Raw genomic sequence first — 15,039 nt, 5'->3', positions numbered from 1 at the left:
CAAAAACTATCAAGCTCAAAAGATATAAGTGAAGCACATAGAGTATTCTAGCAAATTCAATCAAGTAGTGTCGGTGTGAAAACCGGCGGATCTCGGGTAGGGGGTCCCGAACTGTGCGTCTAGGCGGATGGTAATAGGAGACAAGGGACACGATGTTTTTACCCAGGTTCGGGCCCTCTCGATGGAGGTAAAACCCTACTCCTGCTTGATTGATATTGATGATATGGGTAGTATAAGAGTGGATCTACCACGAGATCTAGGAGGCTAAACCCTAGAAGCTAGCCTATGGTATGATTGTTGTAATGGTTGTTCGTCCTACGGACTAAAACCCTTCGGTTTATATAGACACCAGAGAGGGCTAGGGTTACATAGAGTCGGTTACAATGGTAGGAGATCTACATATCCGTATCGCCAAGCTTGCCTTCCACGCCAAGGAAAGTCCCATCCGGACACGGGACGAAGTCTTCAATCTTGTATCTTCATAGTCTTGGAGTCCGGCTGATGATGATAGTCCGGCTATCCGGACACCCCCTAGTCCAGGACTCCCTCAGTAGCCCCTGAACCAGGCTTCAATGACGATGAGTCCGGCGCGCATATTGTTCGGCATTGCAAGGCGGGTTCCTCCTCCGAATAATTCATAGAAGATTGTGAACACCAGGATAGTGTCCGACTCTGCAAAATAAGTTCCATATACCACCGTAGAGAGAATGATATGTACACAAATTCAATCTGCTGACGTATTTTGTGGCATGACGTCACACCACCACCAAGCCTTTACTTGAATCGTTTTTATTATACCGCCTCAGCGTGTTTAGCGAAGCGGTTTCCTTGGCACGTCTTGTCGAAGCAGAGATCGTGTTCCCCTTATTCCGGGATTCCCATCAATACGGACGTGGGTAACCCAACCGTGCGCGTTGCCACGCCTCCTCTGTCGAAGGTGAGTCCCAAACAGTCACGGGGACGGCTCTTGGTATTCTTCCTCTTTATAATGAGACCAAGGCTCGTTTCTTTTCGTCAATCCTCAATCGAATCTACCCCTCGCCCCGAGTTCCAACACCCAGAGCCCCAGATCCGAGCGCTTCGGACCTTCAACAATGTCCGGTTCCGACCTACAAGGCCGGTGGATGCCCTCCTCCGTTACGGAAGAGAACGTGCTAAAGCTGCAAGAAGCCAGGTACCTGACCTGCGAGATTTCGCATAGGTTTCCCGCCAAAGGGCAAGTCATTCCTACTCCCGAGCCCGGCGAGAGCGTCGTGTTTGTGTCCCACCTCCGTTGGGGTTTAGGCTTCCCGATGGATCCTTTTGTGAGAGGGCTCATGTTTTACTATGGGTTGGAATTCCATGACCTGGCTCCGGAGTCCATCCTCCACATCTCATCATTCATAGTCATCTGCGAAGCCTTCCTCCGCACTACTCCCCACTTCGGTTTGTGGCTCAAGACCTTCAACGTGGAGCCGAAGATGATCGAGGGGCGTCAAGCAGAGTGCGGCGGGGCGGTTGTAAGCAGAAGGGCCGATGCTCCATGGCCCGAGGGCTCTTTCCAGGAGGAGGTCGGCTTGTGGCAACAAGAGTGGTTCTATATTACCGCTCCCAGGGGTAGCAAGCAGAAGCTACCGCCCATCTTTCGCTCGTGCCCTCCATAGCGGCTGATGTCATGGGTCAACCAAGGGCTCAACTGGGGGCCGTCAAAGGACGTACCCCTATTGCAGGGCCGGATTCGAGACCTCCAAGAGAGGGAGATCAATCTGGTTGTAGTGATGCAGGTTATGCTGATTTGGCGTCTCCTGCCCTGCAAGTGTCGCCCCCTCCGTCTGTGGGAGTTCAATCCAGAGGGGCCACGAGCTCTTCAACACTTTATGGGTACGACACTCGTGGAGATGTATAAATCATTCTTCGGATCACAAGAAGTGTGTCCGGAATTGACGGAGGATGCCGGTCTAAGCTGCAATCGCCCGGATGCTCAGGTAAGTAGCCCTGTGTCCAGACACACCGTTTGTTCGTGCCTTCTTGAATTTGCCTTTTAACCAATTGTCTCTTGAATAGGAGTGGATAGCGCAAGCGAAACTGATACGGTGTCCGGCCCCCCTCCCGAAGACCGCGCCGGATCCCGTGCTGGTCAGGATGCTGAAGGTTGCGCCTTCAGAGGAAGGCGAAGGGGAGAACAGGGAAACTACCGCCTCTAGCAAGGAGGCTTTTGAGAAAGGGGGAATCAAGAATCCCTCCTTCCAAGGGGAGAAGAGGACTGCTTCCGAAAACTCGGAGGCCAAGGCCTCGAAGCGGGGGCAAAGATCTTCACCAGAGGGTCCTGCGTCCGGGGAGGCTCCGGCCGCACTATCTCCCCTAAGAAATCAGCCCTCCAGCAAGCCGTAAGTAGAAAAAAGGGGGATTCTGTAATAAGAGACATCCCTATTTTTTCTTCTGAGGATAACCGAAGTTTTTACCTTGTAGTTCGGATCTCCGTCCTTCTCAGATGAGCTCGTCTTCGGGGAACCTTCGTCCGGAGATGATGGAGAGCGAGACGCCTCCATCTTCCGCACTGTCAGGTAGGGCGGACGAACCTAAGGTGTCATCACGGAGGGTATCCCCGAGTCTGGCAGGGCCAGAGAGTTCGGCACCAACTGGTGTGCGGCCGGGGGAGCTGAAGGATCTGCTTGAGAGGGCGTCTATCTCAGAAGGTCACCATACATTGATGAGTATGGTGATTGGAAGAATTTCGTCCGCCAAAGGTGGGTTGCATGATGCCGTCAGAAGTTTGTTGGCGGGGTTTGAGGTACGTAAAAATGACATACCTTTTGATAGTTTTGCACATAAAGCGCGCCCTGTATAGATAGTAGCCCCTGAGACTCGGTATGTTGTCGAAAGTGACAGCGTGCCGAGGATCATAATCTCAGGTATTAATTCTCGCCTTTCCTACACAGGTGGCGGATAGTCCGGTGGCCAGCCGGACTGATGGAGTTGCTGAACTAAGGCGGCAACTCGACGTTGCGGATGCGGACATCGCGCTGGTCAATAAGCGACTTGACGAGTCGCAAGGTAGGTTGTTTCTCCGTGGTCACCTAGTAAGGGGGCCGAAGCTCGCTCCTTACCACATGTGTGTTTGATGCAGATGGTGCCGCTGCTGTGGAGGACCTTCGAGCAGAGCTTGCTCGATCCAAGGAGCAGGCCAGGAGGAGTGATGCGGCTGCCTCAAAGGCGTCCGAAGAGCTAGAAGCCGAAAGGGCTGCTCACTGCCGAAGCAGGGAGGAGATGGCCGAAATGGCCGTGAAGCTGAAAGATGTTACCGACCGCTATGAGGTTCTTGAAAAAGAACGCCGAGCGGAGCAAGAAAGCCTGAAGAAGGCCACCGCCGAAGCCAAGGATGCCCGTTCTGCAATGAGGGCTATAAAGGAGGAGCTGCGTCAGGCCGGAGATATTGCGGCTGGCAAGCCTTTTCTGCTGCGCAGGAGGTTCACAGATCCGAAGTATGCTCAGCTAGGCCAGCTGTGGGGTCCGGAGGATCCTTATATGTATTTAGCGGCGAGTGCGGCAGATGCTGTTGTGCACTTCCGAAGTCAAGAGGATCACGAGACGGAACAAACTTTTGGTCTCAATTCCACAGTCCGGAGCGTTCACTTCCGCTGACCGATCGGTTGGCTAAGTGGGCTGAGCTGAATAGATTGTCCGGAATTGCCATGACGGATATCGTGGCTCATGTCTGGCCGGATAGGCCCAAGCCGAAGAGTTATTTTGGCTTATTGCAGCAATTCCTTGGGGCGGTGCCGCATATCAAGGCAATGAAGCGGTCGGCCTGCATATAGGGTGCACAGATGGCCCTCGCCCGTGTGAAGACATACTGGACAGAGATGGATGCCACCGCTGTTGCAACCCGGGGTTCGGACGAGAGCCGGTTACCCGCCGAGCACTATTTTGGGGAAGTTCTGCATGGTGCTCGTGTAATTGAGTCGCAGTGCTCAAAAAATGTCATGTTCAAATGATCTTTATGTTTTGTAAAACGATATTTATAATATAAGCGCTTTTTATACTTGTGCGTTCAAGTATTGAAATATCTCCTGTGCGGTCATTAATGTATACTTGTGTATAACCTGAAAGATGGCAGTCTTCGGCTTCAGCCCCCACGCACATAGTGCGGGGGTGTTTGCAAAGTAGCGCATTTTCACACTTAGTCCAACGTCTTGGTCCTGTGAAGGAGGTGGTAGCATAGCAAACGAGGCAACCGGACTATAATGCTTTATCACTTTCACTTAGCCATAGGAGTTAGAAGGTGGGTCTACGACATAGCCCCTAGGGGCACCGCGCTCTCCGAATTCGGGGCGTGTATGTGCCTGACCGGGAAACGGTCCTTCGTCCAAGCAGAGGAATTCTAAACATTCTGGTAGTCGATCGAGTGGTTGACCAGTCTCTCGCTATATCATGACAGTCACTTTTCGGCTTTCTCTACTGAGGTGCTCGCCCGGCCGAACCGGGGCACAATCGCAGTAGTTCTCCTGGTGCCGCGTTAGCCGATGATACGGAATGTAAGGCAGCAAAACACAGGAGCCGGGCAAACCCAACATTTGACCAAAGACATGATTCGGAGCTGATGCATATAAGGCCTAACCCGAGATGCCGAACACTCCCTAAGGTATTCGGTCTTTATGATAACGGGCGGATCAATGCCCTAAACCCCTGGTGTCCAGGTACAGGCGAAAATTTCTGACGCGGCCGATGCCAAAACGCCAGTCTCCTCGTCGGTTATGGTGAAAAACCGATGGATGTGAATCAACAAGAGACAGTAAGAAAGGTTTACGCAGGGTCTTAATCTAAAAAGAATCCTTGCCATGGGTCCCTGCTACACGTCTGCGCCTGTGTCTCCGTTGTGCCGTATCCTGGACGGGTGTACACGCTGTTCATCTGTAAAAGAGAGGAACTTAGTTTGAAAAGAAATTGTGCAAAAATTTTATTGAAAGCAAAGTATGAATGAATGAATAAAGTTGAGCTTTTATTGGCTCTTGATTGCTCATAAGCACAGCCCTTGTGAAGGGGTGTGCGGCTAGGGAGCCCCTAGTTTATTTATGCCGGACTCGCCTAGCCGTGTCCGGGGTCTTGAACGACCTTTTAATGAGATGATGCCGCGTGGACCGGGCATTTTAAGTGTAAGAGATGCGTGGTGCGGTATTGCATTAAAGCGGGCGAAAGCTTCGCGTCCCAATAGTGCTTGATGGCTACTTTTGAATGGGGCGACATGGAAGATTAGCTTTTCGCGACGGAAGTTGTCAGGTGATCCGAACACAACTTCTAGTAGTAAGGAGCCCGTGCACTTGGCGTAAGGGCCTGGCGTCACTCCTTTGAAGGAAGTGCGGCTATGGCGAATTTTAGTAGGGTCTATCCCCAACTTGCGGATTGTGTCCGGATATAGCAGGTTTAAATCGCTGCCGCCATCCATTAGGACTTGTGTAAATTGTAGTCCGTCGATTATAGGATCCAATACCAGAGCAGTCCATCCTGCATTTCGAACGCTTCTGGAATAGTCCAGGTGGTCGAAAGTAATTGGTTTTGACATCCAATCTTGGGGTTCCGCTGGGGTGGACCGTGCGACACGTACTTCAGCGGGTGCCGCACTATTGTTTTGTAGTATCACATGAAGTGAGTTTACTGTTTTGACTTCTTGTGGGAAAGTCTTTTGTTTTCCGGCACTCTGCTGGTGGGGTTCGTCGTCATCCTCGCTTGGCGCATCGAGCCCCTTGTGTTCGGCGTTGAGTCGGCCGGACTGTTTGAAGACCCAACAATCTCGATGGATCTGGTTCCCAGGCTTCCCGGGGGTACTGTGGATTTGACATATCCGATCCAAGATTTTGTTTAGGTTGGATAGCTCATCACTGTTGTCCTTAAGAGGCAGTGTTTTGTTATTCGGCCGCGAGCTTTTGAATCCGGCGTTGACCGCCGTGTTCTTTGGGCTCCTTTCTTTATTTCAGCGCTGGTCTTTTCTGCGCTGTGATTTTCTGTTTCCATCTCTGATCTCGGATGTACTCGGGTCGCTGGTGCTGCATCTTGCTAGCCAGCTATCTTCTCCCGCGCAAAAGCGGGTCATGAGGCTTGTCAGCGCGGCCATTGTTCTCGGCTTCTCTTGGCCGAGGTGTCTGGCGAGCCATTCGTCTCGGAAATTATGTTTGAAAGCTGCTAAGGCATCGACATCCGGACAGTCGACTATTTGGTTCTTTTTGGTGAGGAACCTGTTCCAGAATTTGCGCGCTGACTCTCCGGGCTGTTGGGTTATCTGACTTAAATCGTCTGCATCCGGAGGGCGGACATAAGTCCCCTGAAAATTTGCTCTAAACGCGTGCTCGAGCTCTTCCCAACTTCCAATGGTATTTTGATGCGGAGCATCCTTCCATCATCCCCATGGACTCTACATCAACACATCCAACCCCTCAAGGACCTATGACTCGAGCACGTGCAAGAGCTCTTGAAAACGAGGTGACATCACTCCTCTCACAATTCCCTTTCGATTCACATGAGACATGGTTACTACCTCAAACGGAAACGCTATGCATACTCAGGTACCAAGGAGTTCACCGTGAAGAAGCTAGGAAGCAAGGAGAACCGGAAGCGGAAGACATGCATGAAGACGGAGAGGAAAAAGCACCAAGGACCAGGGTGGCCGGACGATCCGGACGGCGGCCCGGACGATCCGGACAGAGCCCGGACGATCCGGACCCCGGCCCGGACGATCTGACTAAATCGACCAAAGACTCCCGAAGCTCAAACCTGAAGCCGGAACATCCGGACACCGTCCCGGATCATCCGGACCCTGTCCGGACATTCGGACCGCCAGCCAGACATCCGGCCCTTCGCCGCCACCCGCCGGGCCTCCAGCTCATCCGGGCCTCCACCCGGACCATCCGGACTAGCCCGGATCATCCGGACCCTCGTCCGGATCATCCGGCCAGCGCCTGTGTGCGCGTGTTGGGCTGAGCCCATGTACCCCTTCGCCCTCAAGTCTATTTATGGGACCCCATCTCCTCACTTTGACACTCAGCATTGGATTAGCTCATATTTGTGAGAGAGCCTTTGCTCATCCACTTGGATACTTCTCCTCGGAGTTCAGGACCTCTTCGGAGAAGATCCCCCAAGCGGATTCAAGGCCCACATCGTGGGAAGATCCCCTCGTGGATTCAAGACCTCCATTAGGAGATGAACTATCTTTTGTATCCTTACCTTTGTTGATTGTGGATCATATGTTACTCTATGTATTCGGTGATCTAGCACTTGTGTGATCGATTCCTTGTTGGTTGAGTGATTCCCTCTCGTTTTTCCTCCGTGTTTCCCTTTGTGCTTCCGCGTGTTCTTCGTGATTCCCCGTAGGATCCACTCCAAGCGTGAAAGATCGACGCTATAGGGTTCCACCCTACATCATATTTTTTGGGAGGCTTTTGAGCCAATGCCGAGCTGGCCCTTTGAGCTTGAGGGGTAGATATTTTATGGCGTGGAGATCGTCTCCTCTAGCCATATGTATGTGCAGGATGTAATCCTCAATCCAGACTCCAGGGTCTGTTGTTCCATCGTATGCCTCTATGTTTACGGGCTTGAACCCCGCTGGAAATTCATGATCCAGCACCTCATCGGTGAAACATAGTGGGTGTGCGGCGCCCCTGTATTTAGGTGTGCCGTTATCTTCGAACACTCGGCGTGTTGTGTTGTTTCCTGGGGCCCTCTTCTTTGGCCCATAAATGGACCTGACCGGGCCATCTGTTTTGCGAGGATCATGTGCCGGCTTGTGTGCGGCACCACTTGTCGCTCTTGGCCTGTCATCTGGTCGTCTATCCGGCCAGGCGGCCTCTTTGCTTTTTGACTGTGGGGGCTCTACGGCCTCCTGGTCGAATTCGGGCAGCAACTTGCGCTTCGGGTAGCTCTTTGTTTGGTGGCTGTTGCCATATTTGTCCGCGGTCTTGAGTACTTTGCTCCACCTCATTCTGAGTATGTCTTCCAATGTTTTGAGCTTCCGTGTCTGCTTCTTCAAACTTCTTGCAGTGGCGACAAGCCTTTTGTGAAGGTTCTTATGCTCTGGTAGTGTGTCCGGCGTAAGATCGTCTGGACTGTTGTTTTCGCCGGGGATGGGTTGATTATCCGATTCATCCTGTTCGGATGGTTGCTTGGTTGCATGTTCGTCGCCCGCTGTTTTGATCTGCTCTATGGCTGGGTCATTATAAGTGTTGTTGTTATCGAGGCGGGACTTGGGGCGGCGCTTGCGTCGCCGTTTTGGTTGTTTTTCTTGGGAATTATCCTTCGCTGCGTCCCGTTGTTCCTCGTTATCGCTCCCTTTTGGGGTGTCCACCATATATATATCATGAATTGAGGTGGCTTTCCAGGGCCCCGTAGGCGCTGGTTCTTGGTCGTCTCCGGCATCGTCGTCCATACCGTCGATGTCTTCGGAGTCGTAGTCTAGCATGTCGGTTAGATCGTTGACAGTGGCTACAAAGTGGGTGGTGGGTGGGCTTTGAATTTCTCCATCGTCCGCATCCCAACCATCCTGACCGCAGTCCGGCCAGGGATCTCCTGATAATGAGAGATACTTTAGCGAATTCAGGATGTCACCAAAGGGTGAGTGCTGAAAGATGTCCGCAGCGGTGAACTCCATGATCGGCGCCCAATCGGATTTGATTGGCAGGGGCGCAGGAGGTTCGGAGTCCGGCGAGGAGTCCGGCACCCTGGAGTCACGAGCTTTGCAAAGGACAAGGTCAGTATTTGGCTCCATCGCCGTAGAAGTTGCAGCCCTCGAGGCGGTGTCCAGCCACCTGTCCTCGATCTGTGCGGTCGGCTCCGAGCTATGGGTCAGAGCGGACTCATGTGCGGCCTCCAGGGTACTGTCCGGTGGCAGAGCTAAATCGTGCCCATCGTGACAGTGCGGCGCGCTTGGCTGTGGCTTGAATCCATCGAAGATCAAGTCCCCGCGGATGTCAGCCGTGAAGTTTAGGCTTCCAAACCTGACCTGATGGCCAGGGGCGTAGCTTTCGATCTGCTCCAGATGGCCAAGCGAATTGGCCCGCAGTGCAAAGCCGCCGAACACGAAGATCTGTCCCGGGAGAAAAGTCTCACCCTGGACTGCGTTGTTGTTGATTTAAGAAGCCATCAAGCCTATCGGTGACGACACAGAGGAACTCTCAATGAAAGCACCAATGTCGGTGTCGAAACCGGTGGATCTCGGGTAGGGGGTCCCGAACTGTGCGTCTAGGCGGATGGTAACAGGAGACAAGGGACACGATGTTATTACCCAGGTTCGGGCCCTCTCGATGGAGGTAAAACCCTACTCCTGCTTGATTGATATTGATGATATGGGTAGTACAAGAGTGGATCTACCACGAGATCAAGTAGGCTAAACCCTAGAAGCTAGCCTATGGTATGATTGTTGTAATGGTTGTTCGTCCTACGGACTAAAATCCTCCGGTTTATATAGACACTGGAGAGGGCTAGGGTTACACAGAGTCGGTTACAATGGTAGGAGATCTACAATCCGTATCGCCAAGCTTGCCTTCCACGCCAAGGAAAGTCCCATCCGGACACGGGACGAAGTCTTCAATCTTATATCTTCATAGTCTTGGAGTCCGGCTGATGATGATAGTCCGGCTATCCGGACACCCCCTAGTCCAGGACTCCCTCAAGTAGGCTTGTCCCTAAAGGTGTGTACAGCAAGGATGATTGTGGTAAACTAAAAAGCAAATACTTATATAATACACGACGCTCCAAGCAAAACACCCATCATGTGGCGAATAAAAATATAGCTCCAAGTAAAGTTACCAATGAACGAAGACGAAAGAGGGGATGCCTTCCGGGGGCATCCCCAAGCTTAGGATTTTGTCTACTCTTGAATATCTTGGGGTGCCATGGTCATCCCCAAGCTTAGGCTCTTGCCACTCTTTATTCCATAGTCCATCAAAGCTTTACCCAAAACTTGAAAACTTCACAACACAAAACTCAACAGGAAATCTTATAAACTCCGTTAGTGAAAGAAAACAAAACCACCACATAAGGTACTGTAATGAACTCATTTTTTATTTATTTTGGTGTTAAACCTACTGTATTCCAAGTTCTCTATGGTTTATAGACTATTTTACTAGCCATAGATGCATCAAAATAAGCAAACAACACACGAAAAACAGAATCTGTAAAAAACAGAACAGTCTGTATAAATATGTAAATACCGCAAACTTCCGGAACTTTAAAACTCCTAAAAAAATAGGAAGTCCTGGACAATTTGTCTATTGATCAGAAGAAAAAATAATCAACACAAAATCACGTTTCTGTGATTTAACAAAACTAATTTCGTGCGTGCAAAGTTTCTGTTTTTCAGCAGAATCAAATCAACTATCATCATAGGTTATCCTATAGGTTCTACTTGGCAAAAACACGAATTAAAACATAAAAACACATCTAAACAGAAGGTAGATGCAAAATTTATTACTAAACAGGAGCAAAAACAAAAAATCATAAATAAAATTGGGTTGCCTCCCAACTAGCGCTGTCGTTTAACGCCCCTAGCTAGGCATAAAAGCGAAGATAGATCTAAGTAGTGCCATCTTTGGCACTCAGTTCATAAGTAGCTCGCATGATAGATTCATAAGGTAATTTTACTTTCTTTATTGGAAAGTGCTCCATGCCTTTCTTTAATGGTAATTGGAATATAATATTCCCTTCCTTCGTATCAATAATCGCACCAATCGTTCTAAGGAAAGGTCTACCAAGAATAATAGGGCAAGAAAGATTGCAATCTATATCAAGAACGATAAAATCTACGGGCACAAAATTTCTATTTGCAACAATGAGAACATCATTAATCCTTCCCATTGGCTTTTTAATGGTGGAATCCGCAAGGTGCAAATTTAAAGAGCAATCATCAAGATCATGGAAACCTAGAATATCACATAAAGTTTTCAGAAACGTGGAAACACTAGCACCCAAATCACACAAAGCAAAACACTCATGATCTTTAATTTTAATCTTTATAGTAGGTTCCCACTCATCATTAAGTTTTGTAGGTATATAAACTTCCAAGTTAAGTTTTTCATCATAAGATTGCATCAAGGCATCAACGATATGTTTGGTAAAGACTTTATTTTGACTATAAGCATGAGGAGAATTAACAACGGATTGCAACAAGGAAATACAACCTTCTAAATAACAATTATCATAATCAAATTCCTTGAAATCCGAGATAGCGGGTTCAATGCTATTTAAATTCATGACCTCTCCAATCCCACTTTTACCAAATTTAGCATCAAGATCTAAAAACTCCGAATTGTTGGGACGCCTTCTAACAAAAGTTGACTCATCTCAAGTCCCTTTATTATCAAGATTCATATTGCAAAACAAAGATCTAATAGGAGAAATATCAATAACTTTAAGATATTCATCATTATTTTCATGGAAACTAGAAGAACACGCCTTTATAAAGCAATCTTTCTTACCACGCAATCTAGCGGTTCTTTCCTTGCACTCATCATGGAAATTCTCATGGCTTTGAGAGACTCATTGATATCATTCTTAGGAGGAGTAGATCTAAGTTTAAGAGAATAAACATCAAGCGAAAGTCTATCAACGTTCCTAGCCAAATCATCAACTTTGAGCAATTTTTCTTCAAGCAAAACATTAAAATTCTTTTGAGAAATCATAAATTCTTTCACACTATTCTCAAAATCAGAGGGCATCTTATTAAAATTACCATAAGAATTATTGTAGGAATTTCCATAATTATTAGAGGAATTACTAGGGAACGGTCTAGAATTAAAGTTTCCTCTATAAGCATTGTTTCCAAAACTATTCCTACCAACAAAATTCACATCCATAGATTCATTATTATTCTCAATCAAAGTAGACAAAGGCATATCATTGGGATCAAGAGGAGTATTTTTAGTAGCAAACAATTTCATAAGTTCATCCATCTTTCGACTCAAAACATTGATTTCTTCTATAGCATGCACTTTTTTACTTGAAGATCTTTCGGTGTGCCATTGAGAATAATTAGCCATAATATTATCAAGAAGTTTTGTAGCATATCCTAACGTGATTTCCATAAACGTGCCTCCCGCGGCCGAATCTAAGAGTTTTCTAGAAGCAAAGTTCAAACCGGCATAGAAATTTTGTATAATCATCCATAAATTCAAACCATGAGTAGGGCAATTGCGAATCATCAATTTCATTCTTTCCCAAGATTGGGCAACATGCTCATGATCAAGTTGTTTAAAATTCATAATATCGTTACTAAGAATGATAATCTTAGCGGAAGGAAAATACTTAGAGATAAAAGCATCTTTGCACTTCTTCCAAGAATCAATACTATTTTTAGGCAAAGATGAAAACCAAACTTTAGCACGATCTCTAAGTGAAAACAGAAATAACTTCCATTTAACAATGTCATTATCAGTATCTTTCTTCTTTTGCAGATCACACAAATCAACAAAATTGTTTAGATGAGTAGCGGCATCTTCACTAGGAAGGTCGGCGAATTGATCTTTCATAACAAGATTCAGCAAAGTAGTATTGATTTCACAAGACTCAACATCATTAAGAGGAGCAATCAGAGTACTAAGGAAATCATTATTATTGGTATTGGAGAAATCACACAATTTGGTATTATCTTGCGCCATGGCAACAAGTAATCCAACACACAAGCAAACAGAAAAAGGCAAGCGAAAAAGAGAGGAGAAGATTGGGAAAGAGAGGGCAAATAAAACGACAATGGTGAAGTGGGGGAGAGGAAAACAAGAGGCAAATGGCAAATAATGTAAATGCGAGGGAGATGAGTTTGTGATGGGTACTTGGTATGTCTTGACTTGAGCGAAGACCTCCCCGGCAACTGCGCCAGGAATCCTTCTTGCTACGTCTTGAGCTTGCGTTGGTTTTCCTTGAAGAGGAAAGGGTGATGCAGCAAAGTAGCGTAAGTATTTCCCTCAGTTTTTGAGAACCAAGGTATCAATCCAGTAGGAGGATCCTCAAAAGTCCCACGCACCTACACAAACAAACAAAGAACTCGCAACCAACGCAATAAAGGGGTTGTCAATCCCTTCACGGCCACTTGCGAAAGTGAGATCTGATAGAGATAGTATGATAAGATAAATATATTTTTGGTATTTTATAATATAGATGCAAAAAGTAAAGATGCAAATAAAAGTAGATTGAAAGCTTATATGATAAAAGATAGACCCGGGGGCCATAGGTTTCACTAGTGGCTCCTCTCAACATAGCATAAGTATTATGGTGGGTGAACAAATTACTGTCGAGCAATTGATAGAAAAGCGAATAATTATGAGATTATCTAGGCATGATCATGTATATAGGCATCACGTCCATGACAAGTAGACCGACTCCTTCCTGCATCTACTACTATTACTCCACACATCGACCGCTATCCAGCATGCATCTAGAGTATTAAGTTCATAAGATCAGTGTAACGCATTAAGAAAGATGACATGATGTAGAGGGATAAAATCAAGCAATATGATATAAACCCCATCTTTTTATCCTTGATGGCAACAATACAATACGTGCCTTGCAACCCTTTCTGTCACTGGGTAAGGACAGCGCAAGATTGAACCCAAAGTTAAGCACTTCTCCCATGGCAAGAAAGATCAATCCAGTAGGCCAAACCAAACTGATAATTCGAAGAGACTTCCAAAGATAACTCAATCATACATAAAAGAATTCAGAGAAGATTCAAATATTTCTCATAGATAAACTTGATCATAAACCCACAATTCATCTGATCTCGGCAAACACACCGTGAAAAGAGTTTTACATCGAATATATCTCCACACGGAAGGGGGAGAACATTGTATTGAGATCCAAAAAGAGAGAAGAAGCCATCTAGCTAATAACTATGGACCCGAAGGTCTGTGGTAAACTACTCACAACTCATCGGAGGGGCTATGGTGTTGATGTAGAAGCCCTCCGTGGTTGATTCCCCCTCCAGCGGAGCGCCGGCGAAGGCTCCAAGATGGGATCTCGCGGATACAGAAGGTTACGATGGTGGAAATTGTTTTTCGTAGGCTCCTTAGATGTTTTCGGGGTACGTAGGTATATATAGGAGGAAGAAGTACGTCGGTGGCCGCTCGTGGGGCCCAGGAGACAGGGGGCGCGCCCAGGAGGGGTGGGCGCGCCCTCCTATCTCCTGGCCTCCTCATTTTCTTCTTGACTTGCACTCCAAGTTCTCCGGATCATGTTCGTTCCAAAAATCATGCTCCCGAAGGTTTCATTCCGTTTGGACTCCGTTTGATATTCCTTTTTCTTCGAAATACTGAAATAGGCAAAAAAACAGCAATACGGGCTGGGCCCCCGGTTAGTAGGTTAGTCCCAAAAATGATATAAATATGTAAAATAAAGCCCATAAACATCCAAAAGGGGTAATATAATAGCATGGAACAATCAAAAATTATAGATACGTTGGAGACGTATCATCAAATGCCCTTTAAGTGGTCGTTTTTGTGCCTGCTCCTCTCCGACATCGTCATCCATACCATCGATGTCTTTGAAGTCGTAATCGAGCATGTCGGTTAAGTCATCGATAATGGATATGAAGTGGGTGGTTGGGTGGGAAGCAGAATTCCCCGTCATCAGCCTCCAATCAAAACCGGATATAGTTCGGCTAAGAACCCCCGGATAAGGAGAGGGCTTTTAATGAATTTGTCACATCACCTAAAGGTGAGTGCCGGAAGATGTCCGCGGAGCTGAACTCAACGATCGGCGCCTGATCAGGTTCGATGGGCGCGGATGCACGCGGTTCGGAACCTACGGCCGGAGACGAATTCGAGGTTTCGGTGACACAGGCCCCGCTCGAGGTTGGATCTGTGTGTGGCTCTAACGCCGCTGAGTCTGCGGATTCCGTAGCGGGGTTGAGTTTCCTGTCCTTGGACGGCGCAATTTGCTCCAGATCTAGGGCCAGAGCAGTCACAGGCGCTATCTCCTGGGCACGGTCCGATGATAGATTTAGGTCATGTTCGTCGTGGTGGTAGGGAGCAGCTAGTGTGGGCTCGAATCCGGCGAAGATCAAGTCTCCACGGATATCGGCAACAT

Source organism: Triticum dicoccoides, chromosome 1B, assembly GCF_002162155.2.
Source record: "Triticum dicoccoides isolate Atlit2015 ecotype Zavitan chromosome 1B, WEW_v2.0, whole genome shotgun sequence".
Taxonomy (NCBI): domain Eukaryota; kingdom Viridiplantae; phylum Streptophyta; class Magnoliopsida; order Poales; family Poaceae; genus Triticum; species Triticum dicoccoides.
The sequence above is the reverse complement of the archived record's forward strand: the minus strand, read 5'-3'. Positions refer to the sequence as shown.